Source organism: Panthera uncia, chromosome D4, assembly GCF_023721935.1.
Source record: "Panthera uncia isolate 11264 chromosome D4, Puncia_PCG_1.0, whole genome shotgun sequence".
NCBI classification, from domain to species: domain Eukaryota; kingdom Metazoa; phylum Chordata; class Mammalia; order Carnivora; family Felidae; genus Panthera; species Panthera uncia.
Genome location: NC_064807.1, coordinates 14932288 through 14945657, shown reverse-complemented (window position 1 = coordinate 14945657; position 13370 = coordinate 14932288). Strand labels below are relative to the sequence as shown.

Here is a 13370-nt window from a genome sequence, read left to right as displayed (position 1 = left end):
TTCCAAGGATAATGCTGAATTTATGTATATTTGGAAAGAAAGCCCCCGTCCTGACACTAATTCTCAATGTCTCTGAATTCGTTTACTTCTGGGCTTCCATTGCTACGTCCTGGTCTGAGAGGTCATTATCTAGAGTCACCCCTCCCCATGGCCCTCCCCGTCTCCATTAGACCTCAGATATGCTCTTATCTCTCAGCTTTGATTCCAAGTCCTTTATAATACAACTCTCCTTAAAGCTTCAATCTGAAATACATGGTCTTTCAAACTATCTGTTTTCTGTTCCTTATATGCCTTAACTCACTAACGAATTCAATTCAAGGGACACATACTTAGAGCTGGATACTACACTGAAAAAATATTTTTTTAATTGCTATCCTTTTTTTTTTCTTCTCATAACATGTTGTGTCCCCCCCACCCACCTGATTCATAGGTTGAAGTCTCAACTCCCCACATCTCAGAATGGAAGTGTATTTGAAGATAACGTCCTTAAAGATATAGTTCGGTTAAAATGACGCTCTTAGGAGGAAGCTATAATCTAATATGACCGGTGTCCTATTAAGAAAAAAGAGAGACACCAGGAATGTGTGCACACAGAGAAACAGCCGTGTGAGAAAACAATGAGATGGCAGCTATCTATCTATAAACCAAGGAGAAAGAGAGGCCTTTGAAGAAACCAACCCTACCAACACCTTGATCTTGAACTTCGAGCTTCCAGAACTGTGAGAAAATAAACTTCTGTTGTGGAGGCCACCCAGGCTATGGTATTTTGTTATCTGGCAAACGAATACACATGTGTATTTAGCATGTGTGAAAAGAAATTGGTAACATTATGAAAACACCAATTTGCCCGGAGGTTAAGTTCTTAATACAGAAAGCATAAGAGCCAATATAAAAACAGATTTTGAAGAAATCTGCCCTCATGCCCTTTTCTCTACCGTTTTTTTTTTAATTTTTAAAATTTTTGTTTATCTTTGAGAGAGAGAGAGAGACAGACCGAGTGTCAGAGGGGGAGGGGCAGACAGAGGGAGACACAGAATCCAAAGCAGGCTCCGGGCTCCGAGCTGTCAGCACAGAGCCCGACGTGGGGCTCGAACTCAGAAACCGGAAGATCATGACCTGAGCCAAAGTTGGACGCTTAACTGACTGAGTCTCCCAAGTGCCTCAACTACCTTTCTAAAGAGAGTACAGCTCATTTGCTACCACTATGAAATGTTCTTTGCTGTTCTAGGTGACTCTAGCTCCCTTCTCTGGACCTCTTCAGCATCTATTTCCTAGACCACTGAAAAGAAATATATTTAATACCAGAACCTTGTTCTTATTCTGAACCCTGCATTTATTTATTTATTTTTCAAGTTTCCATTTAAATTCTAGTTAGCTAAAATATAGTCCTATATTGGCTTCAGGAGTAGAATTCAGTGAATCATCACTTACACACAGCACCCAGCGCTCATCACAACAAGTGCCCTCCTTAATGCCCACCACCCATTTAACCCCCCCCCCCCCCCCCTCCAGCAACCCTCAGTTTGTTCTCTATCTTTAAGAGTCTCTCAGGGCTTTTTTCCCTCTCCCTTTTGTTCATCTGTTTTGTTTCTTAAATTCCACATGTGAATATCAGATGATATTTTTCTTTCTCTGACTGACTTATTTCGCTTAGCATAATACACTCTAGCTCCATCCATGTCATTGCGAATGGCACGATTTCATTCTTTTTGATGACTGAGTAATAATCCATTGAGTTTATATACCACATCTTTATCCAGTCATCAATCAGTGGACGTTGGGGCTCTCTCCATAGCTTGGCTATTGTTGATAATGCTGCTATGAACATTGGGGCGCATGTACGTCTGCGAACCTGTATTTTTGTATCCTTTGGGTAAATAGTTAGTAGGGCAATTGCTGGATCATAGGGCAGTTCTATTTTTACCTTTTTGAGGAACCTCTGTACTCGAACCTTATATTTAAAACATATATAAGTGTACTTCTCTGTTGGAAGCTGTGGTATAAAAGAAGATAGATTCGTTCAACCCACCACTCATCTTTTCCTTCCTTCCTGCTCAGTGACTCGGTGACATGTGGGACACCGCATGAGACATGGGCTTAAGAACCCCTGAATCACATACACTTCCTTATTTTCTTAGCCTATTCTTATGAAACAAACCTCTTCTATTAGAACCAAGGCTGTGCCACACACTTTACAAAACCACTTCCTACATTAGGATAATAGACAAAAACAGGAACTAATCATATGGTTTAGCTGGAGAGGATCTTTCAGTTGTTTGTCAAATGAATATGAACCCCATTAATTTTTCTGAGTTCACCAAGAAATCTTTCACCCGGTCTCAGAACCTAAGAACACAAACCAAATGAGATTCTGTTTAGAGTTGGTACGTTTTGGCTTCATGGCTAAGTCGCACCTGGGTGACCAGTCAAGTTCAGCTCCAGGGTATTTCTTCAGCTCAAGCCACTGCAGAACTTTAGTGGTAAAAATGAATATCTCCTGCAATGATGAATTGCATGAATGATGAATAAAATTGCAATGATGAATAAAAATGAATATTTCCTGCAATACTTTCTCTGAGACGCCTCAAGAGTCCTGTTCCAAATATCAACATTTTGTCCTTAAGACTGTCATTCTTTGTTTTTGTTTTTGTTTTTAGAAATCTTTGAGGTCTAAATAAGTTGGGATCACCCCAAATAGTTCTGTATAAAATAGACAAAAGTAAAATTTTAAAAGGCAGTCATTTTAGGGGCACCTGGGTGGCTCAGTCGGTTAAGCATCTGACTTTGGCTCAGGTCATGATCTCACGGTTTGTGGGTTCGAGTCCCGGATCGGGCTCTGTGCTGACAGCTCAGAGCCTGGAGCCTGTTTCGGATTCTGTGTCTCCCTCTCTCGGTGCCCCTCCCCGACTTGCACTCTGTCTCTGTCTCTCTCAAAAATAAACAAACATTAAAAAAAAATTTTAAAGGAAGTCATTTTATCACTTTTACCTTTGCTGCCAACTTCTCCACAATAATTTTGTTTTGCATGAAATGTTTTGTTTTGGCACATCCTTTATAGATTATATATATATGTGTGTGTGTGTGTGTGTGTGTATGTATATATATAACCTATATGTATGTATGTAATTTATCTATATATAATTTATATAATGTATATAATCTCTCTATATAATCTCTCTCTATATACACACTATGTATATGTACATAATATATGCATGTGTAATTTGTATCTAATTATGGAGATACATAATTATACATATATAATTATTATATAATATAGAATTATTATGGATATAAATGTCTTTTTTTTCTTTTAGTATATTGACAAGTTTAGTTGTCATGAAGATTTAGTATAATTATGCTTAATTTTCACTGAAATGACTTTTGAGTCCTTAGTGAATAAAATATTTGAACATTCACTTCAATTTTTAAAAATTTTATGTCAAGGCTTCCACAAAATTCTCACAAGAATATTCCAAAATTGTGGTATAAATAAAAAGTAATTATCACTCAATCTCCTTTGCTTTCAGAAAAATGAGCCAGAGTGATGAGACCGTGAGCCATTTCTCTCACTGGGGTGCAAACGTGTGTAGGATGTGGGCTTCGTACATCATCACAGAGGGGAGTCAGGTCTCCCAAGCATCCCTGAGTGAGGGGGTCCCCCAAAGCTCCCAGACTGTTGTGTATACGGTTCTCCCTCCTCCCTCGACCTTTTCTTACCAGGCACCATATTTGGCTTGTCTATGACAACTAATTTTAGCATGTTTCCCAATACATCCTAAGCCATAGATGAGGGACCCACCTGACTTTACAAAGTAATGGGCCTCTTTTTGCATAGACATCACCCCTCTGTCTAGGAGAAAAACAATTGTTTTCTCTTTGCACCAGAGGCCACAGATCTGGAGACCTACAAATCGTACTCAGTCCTCCAATAAATTTCTTTTTGCTCTGATAATCCTTTAAATGCAATTCATTATTGCTAACATTTAAAAAATCAGAAGATTCCACATGAAAATCTGCATTTCCATGTTCTGTTTTGTAATGAAAGGGGCAGGCAATATAGGAACGATTTACTGGCTGGATTAGACAGAACAGATGGCCTCTTCCCCATGCCTCAACCAGTGCAAATCTCTCATTTGGGGCGTTTTCCACTGCTCAGTAGGTGCTTGAGTTTGTGACCTCTGTTTTACTTTAAACATGAATACTTTCCCCTTAATATTAAGTCTTAAGTTACATACTTATTTAGCTTAAACAAGTGCCTCCGTGCAAACAGTATTTCTTTATTAGCACCTGTGTGTTAACTCAGTTTGTTTGAACATTACTTAATATTCAATATAGTCATAAATGCTTGGATACTAGAACCCTTGGGATACTTGAGGTTGTGCTGAGAATAAATGCCATTAAATTTATACTGACTGTATGTCTTCTTATACCGACTTGTAAAATCCTTAGTTTTACTCGGTATGATCACTGGGTCTGCAGAATGGATGTGTCAATCTCACTGATAAGTTTTGCATTAGGACAGTCCATGCAATGTATATTCTGCTGTTTTGCTGGTTACAGAGATTGTGAAGATGCAGTTAGGTACACAGGATAAAATCACCTGCCTCTCTAACAGCTCTGAGCATGAGACCTTAGCGAGATGAGATCTTGCATGAAGAAGGAGAAGCTGTACAGGGCACTGTGTAGATAGCCCGCTGAATGCATAAGAAGGCAATCTCTACTAGTTTACTGGAAACATCAAACCCAGGCCAAATGGAGCATCTGACGTCCATTAAACAAGAGTTAAGCAGTTGGACGTGAGTCCTGCTTCTGCTATCTGCTGAACACATGATCGGAAGCAATTTGTTTAGCTTGGTTGAAAGTTATTGTTGAGACTCAGAGGAGGTACTTTGCAATTCGGTGCCCAGCACACAGTAGGGGTCCATGCACCCCATCATCATTCTCACACTGTGTGAGGCACCTTCAGCTCAGCCTGCCCATTAATAGTTGATGTGGGTGAGCCTCCAACTGCATTTTATTAACAACTATTTATTGAGTGCCTACTATGTGCCAGGAATCGATCCTGGTACTGGGGTAGACAAAAAGCAAGCAAAAACTGAGAGGAGAAAAATCCCTGCATATAATGACCTATGTTCTGGGGCGGGGAGGGGATTTAGGCTGCATTTTGAAATATCATCTGGTCATATCCATGCAGAGGATGAACCCATGACATCTTTGGTTCCCACCTCACCTAGTGAGCCCAGTTTTGAAATCAGATTGCCCTGAATGAATTTATATTAAGATTCCATCTTTCCCATTAGGATGGAGGAGAAAAAACTGAGTTTCTTTCCAGTTTCTTTCAAGAGAAACAGAAGGAATGAAGTGTCATTAGAAAGAATGTACATTGTCCCCAGACTAATACCTAGGAAAGGCACAACCAAAAGAATCTTATCCCAAGAAATAATTTTGGCGACTTATTCGTCACGATTTACGTGACAAAGGTGCAAGTTTTCCTGGGGATGAAGTAACCATTCATAGCAGCATCCACTTAGTACTACAGGAAAGCAAAATACAACATTGCAACACATCCCATAAATTCAAACAGCCCACCCCTAAGCTGCCTCCCACAACTCACAATGTTTAATGTCTTTTTCTTACTGTAATAATAATATGACTTCTTTATAAATCTTCATTCTTTCATCGATTGATACATCTTCCACCTGTTGTCAAGTTAGTAACTTATTCTTTTTCTTGTACCTGTGCAACATATTGAGCATTTAATATATTGAAGGCATTGCTATGACTCACAAATGCTAACATTAATATTTAACATCAGATAGCGGAAGAAATGCTAAACACAGCATGATTACATGTATATATATATATATATATATATATAGCCATCAAATATATATGTATATACATATATATCCATCAAATTTAAATCATGATCAAAATTATATATATATATATATATATATATATATATATATATATATGTATGTATGGGGAAGACGAGCTAGTCTCTTTGCATGATGAAAAATAATGCATATCAAAACAAATGCTTCTATTTGCAAAGAATATTCAGGAACATAATTGTGTAGACCCTAGGAAAAAATAAACCAAACTGCCAGTAAGTATGATAGAAAGAAGAAAGGAAGAAATGAATTTGAAGAATATTACATCTAAAATTAAACTGCTAAGGGGCGCCTGAGTGGCTCAGTTGGTTAAGTATCCCCCTTTGGCTCAGGTCATGATCTCACAGTTTGTGGGTTCGAGCCCCTCATCGGGCTCTGTGCTGACAGTTCGGAGCCTGAAGCCTGCTTCAGATTCTGTGTCTCCCTCTCTCTCTGCCCCTCTCCCCCCTCTCAAAAATAAACATTAAAAATTTTTTTAATCAAACGGCTAAAACATCTTTAGTATTCTTTGTCGTAATGTTAAGAGAATTTGCTTCCTGCAGTCTAATACCTAATAGAACTTATAAGAAATTTGATAGGTAAGAATGATTTTAAAAACTATGAAATTTAGGAATGATAGCAGTATGGTGACAGTGTAGACTAGTACAATCCTTCTGAAAAGGATTTTGGTACTCTGTATAAAAAACTCAAGACTCATTTTATTAGATGAGCCAGAAAGTTTGCTTCTTAGCATAAGGCTATCATTCAAAAGGAGGCAAAAACTGATGTATAAAGATGGTCATTTTAGCATTAGCAAGATATTCAACATCAGCATTATCTGTGCAGGCTGAAATTTGCAAACAAGGCAGGTATCCATCCCCAAAACAGCAGATGGATAAAATGTGGGGGGTGCATGCCACGGAATATTATGTAACCATTAGAAACAACACATGAGAAATACACCTGGCAATCATAATTGGCTCTCAGAAATATAGGGCTTCATGAAAAAGTTAGAAATAGATTGAGATGTAAATAAAAGGGCACTTATATAAATTAAAGGTCACGATAATATAAGAATAGATGGTAATACATGGCAATAGAAAGCCTATTCTACAAGAATGCATAAAACAGGGCACCTGGGTGGCTCAGTCCGCTGGCCCCTACTTCGAGTTCAAGCCCCGCGTCCGGCTTTGTCTGACAGCTCAGAGCCTGGAGCCTGGTTCAGATTCTCTTTGTGTGTGTCTCTCTCTGCCCCTCCCCCACTTGCACTCTCTATCTGTCTCTCAAAAATGAATAAACGTTACAAAAAATAAAACAATGCGTAAAACAAACAAAAACAACGTTTTACACAGATTAAGATTAAATGCCAGTGGGTTGGGGAAAGTCCTGGAAGTGGGAGGTGAGGAAATGAAATAACCAACCAGAAAACACAGCCAGGCTTTGCCTGAACAATATAATGCACTAGAACTGGGGATTATGTTAACTCAAGTCTCTACTCTGAGCAGAACACGTAGTTTTCTGAATGACTTGGGAAAAAGGCATAATACCAAATGGTTTACACAGTGAGATCAGCTATATGAAATGGCCAGTGTCGAAAAAGGGCTCTGAACCGTGAACAGCGGTTGACAAAAAAATCGCAATTAATCTTTATTTGCCTTCCATATTGACAAATACTCCTACCTACCAGCTCCAAAGAGCTCATTCACAGTGCTTATGATTTCAGCATCAGTTAAGATGGCTGTTTCGGTGGTAGCATAGTCATTGTGGCATGCGTTAACCAGGGCATCGGCAATGGCTTGGATGTCGTCCTGAGGGGTCAAACCTTAGCATGATTATTTATCTCCAACTACATTCCACATCACCCATGAAGGGTGATAGCACCACAGAGCTTGAATGAACCTAATTAGCTTAGGAATATAAGGAATATAAGTACATCATTTTAAACCTGCAACCAATTTTGGTGGTCAATGGTAGCGCTCAATCTTGAGAGTATAAAATAGAAAAGTTACCAAACTCCATTTTCTCCTGGAAGCGTATTTCAGTCATTACAAAAAACAAAACAGGGGCACCTGGGTGGCTCAGTCGGTTAAGCATCCGACTTCGGCTCAGGTCATGATCTCGCAGTGTGTGAGTTCGAGCCCCGCGTCGAGCTCTGTGCTGACAGCTCAGAGCCTGGAGCCTGCTTCGGATTCTGTGTCTCCCTCTCTCTCTGCTCCTCCCCCGCTCGTGGTCTGTCTCTCTCTCTCTCTCACTCAAAAATAAATAAAAACATTTAAAAAGTTTTTTAAAAAGTACTACGTTTGGAAGCACACATAAAAATTAGAAGTTAACTTACTTCAGAGAAATTGCTAGACAATGAATTATAATAAGAGATTTTCAAATCTATTTATTGTAAGGAGTTAACTGTTATCACCATACAGAAAGACATGGGGCTGAAGCCTATTAGGGAATAAGAGAAAAATGTATGAACTTAAGAAATTCATTTACTTACTGTACCTGATCTAGAATTCCGGCTGGTACCTTGAAACAGATTGTTTTCTGGTTATTTCTTTTTTCTGTCTCTTCTTTTAACTGGAGGGGACTTTATTCTTCACACTTCTTCATTTACTCAATTATCTGCCTTTTTATGTTTTTTTTTTCCCCTGATGCCCTCATCTTAGCAAATCGGACCCTGAGAACTAGGATTCTTTCTAATACATACGTATTTTAAGAGATGTCTTACTCTTGTGTGGACCATCAGATTGGGCCAACAAAGATTTCACTGGCTCATAAGAAAGATCCACTTCTGCCTGTATTACAATCTCAAAATTTGTTTGCATATAGTCAGGGAACTCAAGTAGGGTTTAGGAGTAAATTGGAAGCTTCCTGTTGAATAATCTTTGTGACTATTTAAATCACCTTCTGAAATAGTATGCTGATAACTTTATATCTGAGACCTCATAGTTTCAGATGTAAAATGGGAGAAACTAAATCATTCGTTCATTTCTCCAAGGAATTCATCTCCATTGTTGGTCATCATTTATCAGCCAATTATAGATTCACAATTCAAGTCTCTGTCTTATACACCCAACTGGGAAAATTTTCTGAGTTCTCAAAGAATTCAGAGCTCTTCTTAGGGTCCCTACATGAGAACCAAGTAATACTCCCCTATGATCTCACTGACCAAACCTCAAATTTACTCCTAGTTTGGGTAAGGTTCACTTTAGAAAAATTATAGTGGAAGAACCAAGGAAGAATACATACAACTTTCTGGGTACTCAGTGTATCTCACCATTATCATTTACTTTTCACCAAAACCCTCATCCTGGCATGAATTTAAATCCTTACATTATCACATGTAATAAGATGATCATGTGGTACAATAGACTGATTCAGGGCCTGATAAACCTCCTGAGGTGCATTTATAATTCATAGTGGAAGGTAATGGAAACGTACGAAATCAACAGGATTAACTTCACTGCAGATCTTGAGTAAGTGATCATTTTATCTATTCTGAGAAACTCCTCATCACATCACTGCTGTCACATCTCCTGCCAAAGCAAAGGGCACGGAGAACATTGGCCCCCGCACATGTGATAACACTTCTGGGGGCAAAGCTGCCATTCTTGGAAGTCAATTCTTCAAAGACTTTTACCAGCTCAGAAACTTCTTGATGACCTGATCCTCGGGTAAGCAAAGACAGTGGAGGACTTTTTTTTTTTTTTTCTGTTTTAGTAAAAGTTCAGAAAGCATTAAGGGCAACTTTCTAATAAAGCCTCCAACTCTCTCCATACTTGAAAATGAAAGACTCTGTCTTTCTGCCAGCAAAGAACATGCATGCATGATGGGTTGGTCTGCAAAACACGGTCCATCCTTGAGGTAGTGCTTGCCTCACCATTTTCATCCCATTCACTACCAGGACAGGCACCAGGCCAAGTTTGATGAGAAAGACATCTCCATATTTCTTTCTCATTTCCATGAATGTAAAGTAAGGACAGTTTCCATGCTGCAGAAGATTCCCTATGATGGGAAAGGACCATGATCCAGGAGGAGACACCTGCTTTCTCCCCCTGCTCCCTGGCGCTCTTACAAAAACAAAACCATTGCCAAAGTTATGGTACAAGTAGCCACCTCCCCAGGAGTGATCGCCATGTCACTTGGATATCATTTTCAGAAAGAAAGCACTAAAGAGTTAAGAGCATAAACCTTAGTTTTTCTATCCTAAGCAGAGACTAAGTAGTCTTTCTTTCTTGAAACATTTAAAGGAAGAGTACAGACTCTTTGCAGTTCATTGAAAGACATTCTTAACTGATGCACTAAGAGAGCAAAATCAAATTCTTGTAAAATGTGCTTCGTCTTTGTCCCTCTTCTCACCACCAGCCTGAACCTTTCCATGTCAGTCACTGACACGATAGAAGAAGAGGACGATTCAATGTACAAGGCAGTGCGGTCATTGGGAATGGGATGGAGACTACAGAAGCTGACTCATTGACTGGGGGACCTTTGTCTTGTCACTTAACCTAAGGCTGTCTCAGTTTTCTCATCTAAGTATCCCGCGGAATTAGTCATACTTTCTTTGAACAACCATTTACTGAACCTCTCCCACTCCAGGTCAGGCACTAAAAATATAAAACCAAATTTCATTAGATCAACAAAAATAAAATGATGAAGTGGAAAGTGATACCGAGAATTTCATAAAGAGCGATCTGTCATCATTTGAGAACCAAATTAAATTATTATTAAAACGTACTTGGTGAATTATAAGCCATGTAGTGAATATCTAATTGGTTGTTAGATAGCCCATCCTTGGACTTCCCAGCCTGCTTGTAAAGGTGCTTTTCTGAAGCTATCTTTCTGCTCCGTGACCTGCCACGTAGACAAGGGTGATTGATCCAAGGATGGGCCACCGACCCAAGATGAACTTTCCTTAGGAATTTAGAACTGAGACTGTGAATGATCACCCTCTCTTTGGGCAGCTAGATCTATAAACTTCAAGTCTAAAGATAAGATTTGGGGACCTTTCACCCACTGGGAGGCTTTGAGAAACTGGTGAAAGCAGGTCTGAAAAATTAAAAACACAATTGTCCTCATGACCTTGCACCCACTGCCTGCCTCTAGTACCTTCATAAGATCTTGTCCTTGGGTCCAATTCTTTCCTGCTTAAACAGCTAGGATTGATTTCTGTTATTTGCCACCAAGAGAGTCCTAACAAAAGAAAAGTTTCATACACATGCAGAATATTGTTTTAATGTTTATTTATTTTTGAGAGAGAGACAGAGAGAGGCGCTGAGTGTGAGGAGGGGAAGGGCAGAAGAGAGGGAAACACAGAAGCTGAAGCAGGCTCCAGGCTCTGAGCTGTCAGCACAGCACCGGAAGCGGGGCTCGAACCCACAAACCACCAAATCATGACCTGAGCCGAAGTTGGATGCTTAACCGACTGAGCCACTCAGGCGTCCCAACATGCAGAATATTTTTAATGGCTAATTAGCTATTGCATTTTATGGTAATTAGAGAATACAAACCCCCTTTCCCTGGAAAGAAAGCAGTGAAACTGTTCATGCTTCTCAAATTACTGAGACAAATAACACCGATGGGCAGTATACTCACTGACCAGTGTTAATATCCATTTCTCTTTGATTTTTGAATAAGCCAGCACTTGATTTCTTCTTTTTAAAAAAAAAATTTTTTTTTTTAACATTTATCCACTTTTTGAGAGTGAGAGAGACAGAGCGTGAGTGGGGGGAGGGGCAGAGAGAGAGGGAGCCAAAGAATCTGAAGCAGGCTCCAGGATCTGAGCTGTCAGCACAGAGTCCAACACGGGGCTCAAACTCACGGATTGGGAGATCATGACCTGAGCTGAAGACAGACTCTCAACCGATTGAGCAACCCAGGAGTGCTTCAACTTATTTTTTTTTAATTTTTTTAATAAGTTTTATGTATTTATTTTGAGAGAGAGAGAGAGCATGAGCAGGGCAGGGGCAGAGAAAGGGAGAGACAGACTCTCAAGCAGGCTCCATGCTGTCAGTGTGGAGCCCAGCGTGGGGCTCGAACTCACAAACTGTGAGATCGTGACCTGAGCTGAAATCAAGAATCCTATGCTTAACTGACTGAGCCATCCAGGAGTCACAAGACCAGCTTCTTTTTTAATGGGGGTGGAGGTGAGGTAACAAGAACCCAAATACGCGTTTAAACTGAGAAGAGAAAACCGAGTCCCTAATCAATGCAACAGCTACAATTTGCAAAACTCCCCTTTTGTCTCCATTCAGAAAGAATGCAGTGAGATCTTCATTGTGTTTCTGCTTTGCAACGGGCTGACTTTGCAAAACCTCTCCTGTTTCTACAGCCATTTATTGTCCTTTTCCCTGTGACAGGTCCGGAACTAAGTACTAAATGTGCACTGTCTTTTCCAATTCGTACCTCTGGGAGGTAATGTATCATCCTGCTACATAGAGGCTTGGAGAGGTAGAGTCACTTTTCCCATTTATTCCCCATTTTTTTTTTTTTAGTTTAACAGTGAATCACTGATTACCTCTAGCACTTGGTTTTTTTACGAATGCAATTTCTTACCTTGACAATTTTCAGCAGCATTTCCAAAGCAGACTCCTAAATGGTGAGAAGTGGGTGTGCCTGGAAGAACGTTGGACCCTCAGAAAGATGACTGTTTCTTCACTCTTTCTTCCCTTATGGATCTGTGAATCTCATGTTAAATTATGATCTCTCTTGCCCTCAGTTTTCTCATCTGTAAAATGGTCCCTTTGGACTGGAAGGCTTCCAAGGCCAGCTCCAACCTTCAGCAATCAAAGCTAGAAGGGAAGAGGGAGCAGAAGTTCAGGTGTGATGCACGGGGTTAACTGCCCAGCAATGTTATGTTGCCGGTTTCCAGGGCAGTTAACAGTTCATTGAAAAATGTAAGTAACTGTTCCGTGATCACCCTGAATTCTTTGTCAGCTTGGGCCCTTCTAGTTTCTTTTATCAAGTCCTCTTTAGCAGTTTACCAAGCCCAGACACATTGCCAACTTTCCCTGCAACTTTCTTGGAAAGCTCTGAAGGCACATTCTGTTCCTATTGTTTTGGGGTGAACTAGGGACGAGGACAGGGGGTGTGAAGCCTCCGAAAGCTGGGCTACTGCACCATCAAATGTTCAAGGTGAACTCTACCTCCTTAGAGAAGAGCCCTCCCTCAGGAGCTGTTAAACCCTAGCAATGTCCACGTCCCATGCATCTTGGGGTGGATGCATTCCAAAAAGCTCTTCAAGATGACTAAAAGACATTCTAGGTTGAGGACCTCTTTTAGGGGAAAACAACCCGCTAAGGAGATCAACAAATCCATTCAGCCAAATTACAGTGTAGTTTCGAAGGCTCACCTATGCCCAGAAATCTTGCCCATCAGTGTGAGGAATCTGGCAGAGGAATCAAAAGACAGAGAAGGTTTTGAGGAAAACCCGGTGTATCCTAGGAAACAGGAACACTCTGGTCACAGCAGCAACACCAGGCCTCGGGAAAGGCTGGGGGA

General features: G+C 40.1%; 1 pseudogene; it reads right to left on the bottom strand.

Moving 5' to 3' along the window:
- LOC125924268 (cytochrome P450 1A1-like) overlaps nucleotides 1–10010 on the bottom strand; it is a 43668-nt pseudogene extending 33658 nt beyond the window's left edge.
- Between the last annotated feature and the right edge of the window lie 3360 nt (nucleotides 10011–13370).